This window comes from Propithecus coquereli, unplaced genomic scaffold (assembly GCF_000956105.1).
Source record: "Propithecus coquereli isolate 6110/MARCELLA unplaced genomic scaffold, Pcoq_1.0 Scaffold66, whole genome shotgun sequence".
Lineage (NCBI taxonomy): Eukaryota > Metazoa > Chordata > Mammalia > Primates > Indriidae > Propithecus > Propithecus coquereli.
In genome coordinates, this window is record NW_012152618.1 from 650,442 (window position 1) to 653,157 (window position 2,716).

Genomic DNA, 2,716 nt, shown 5'->3' on the forward strand with positions numbered 1-2,716 from the left:
AGAATTCTTTCTCCAGCCCGCTCAGTGAGTTCCTAGTGAGGTCCCCACCCTAACACATCTCTTCCTGTCCGTACTGACTCTACCTCAGCCCCGCGAAGTTATTCACCACGCATTTGCTCATATGCCCAAGTTATATATTGTCTATATCTCTCTTGAGTTCAAACTCATATATCCTGCTAACATACTGGATGTGTCTTATTGGATGTCAAATATGCATCTCAAACTTAATATATTTGAACTGTGCCTGTTTCCAGATCTGCTATTTCATGAGAATTTTCCAGTAAATGGTAACTTATTTGTTTTTTCTAATGCCATTCAGGTCACCAAAACCTTTTTGGCTCTTTCATTAAACTATATCCATAATCTAAAGTGAGCACTTCTCACTACTGTCTCTGCTAGGTCACTACCCCAATGTCTACGTGGCTTTCTTTCTTACCTGAACTACCACAAAAGCCTCTTGACTGGTTTCCCTGTTTTTACTGTACTACACAAGAATTAATTCTCCACTTGGAAGGCAGTATGATTGTTTTAAAATATAAATCATAGCATGCCATTCTTTCCAAATCTCAAATTTAGATTTTCATCACAGAATAAAATTCTAAATCTTCTCTCTGACCTACGTAATCCTGACTACTTCTCTGACCTCATTTTCTGTCATTATTCTTCCTGTTCACTTTGTTGCAGACACACCTGTTCTGATGATGTTTCTTAAACGGTTCTGGCCTCAAAAACATTCTACTTGCTATTCCCTCTCCTAAAATGCTCCTCCTCAGACAGTCGCATGAATAACTCACAAACTGTAGGAAGACTGTTGTCCTTTCCCGTTGCCATATGATCGGCAGTGATTCCCTCAAGGAGGAGAATCCGTTCTTGCCCAGTTAACAACAGGATTGACCATGTGACTTGGCTTGGCTGATAGCATGAGAGCAGAAGTGACGAATGACACTTTGTAGAATCATCAAGAGCCACCTGTGGTTCTTTGATTGCCGTTAAGGCAAATACATACCTACTGTTGGTTCATGTGTCTATATGTTTCCCGATCCCCCAGTTAAATCCATTCATAATGTCTTTGGAGGAAATTAAGGAATTAGATCATGTCTATAGAACTTGCAATTAGAACTTGCAATTAGATATCAATAAGATTCTGAAATTGATTAAATTCAGTAGAAGGTGGGAGGTTAAAACCAGAGGTAGTCCTAAGAACATAAAGTGTAACCTCTTCTAGACCAGTTATTTCACAGAAATTTCAGGGAAGGCATTGGACTCTTCATTAATTAATAAATGTGAATTTGTATCAAGCTTGTCTAGATCTTGGGGAAAGGTTTGACCCTGTTATATCTAGGGTACACTTACAGAAAACTTAAAATAAATTCTCAATTTTACCAGTTAAGTATAAACTCTCCACTAGTAATGAAACGTTTTCAGTTTTTCACTTTTAAAAAATGAAAGCTGGCTCCAAACTTGTAAATACCTGCACACAAATCTATTTTATAAAGCAGAATCAAAACTTAAATGAAATAAGCAGAGATCATTGGAATCTATTTCTAGTCATATAAAATTATACCAATATGAGTGTTCTCCAAAGCAGGATGAAGCCTCTTTGAAGTAGGAGTGAATTTGCTTTGATCACAGTTATTCATTCTGAAGTTGAAAAGAGAATAGAATTAAACTAAAAAATTGGCTTCTGAGTTCACTGGCTTGGGATTATCTATTTCTGTGTAATAAACCATCACAGAACTTAGTGGTTTCAGTTATTCTCTCTCACGGCTTTGTGGGCTACTGGCCCCAGCTGGGTGGTTGTCACTTGAGGTCTGTTCTGTGGCAGATGAAGCTGCAGTCAGGCTTGGCTGATTGTATTCTGAAAATGGCTCACTCACGGAGATGGGATTTGGTGCTGGCTCTAAGTTGAGAACTCAGTTATGTCTGTGGACTAAATGTCTACACAGGAGGTCTCCTTGTGGCTTGGAATTCTCACAGGGGCAGTGAGGTTCTCAGAAGAGGTCCAAGAGCAGGCATTCCAAAAGATCCAGGCAGGAGGTGTAATGCTTCGTATGACCTAGCCTTGGAAATCATGCAATGTGACTTACTTCTGCTTTTTATCAGTCAAGGGAGGCACAGGATCAGTCCAGATTCAAGGAAAGGGAACTAAACTCCATCTCTTGGTAGGAAGAATGACTAAGAATTTGCAGCTACCTGCAATCTACCATACACAATGAGTTTTCAGTTGTGTCTGTGGTTAGACTAAGGATACCTGGATCCGTATTAACATCAAGTGTCAACAAACAGAACAGAAAGTAGGCTTCTAAGGAGATTCACGAAGTGACTAAATTATTGAGAAGTTATACAGACACACATGCACACACACATGTATCTTATTGCAAATGGAATATTACTAAGGGTTAACAAGGGCCACTTTTGTGAGTCAATTTTCTTTCTCTCTTACTAAAGTCTATCAGCATTTTAAGAAATAAGAAATAATTGTAAATGCATTCCTGTGAACTACCGCTCCTTTAATTGAGTCTCTTGTGATAATTTTATTAGCTATGCTTGCCCTAATATGTTTAAAGTCAATGGACTAATTGAGGTGAATGGGTTTGTACGTCTAACCATTATGATATTACAACTAGGAGAAGAGCTGAGGGAATGTATTTTAAAAACATGGTTGAAATAGCATATTATCATACTTAGAGTCAAGGATCTAATGAAGATATTCACA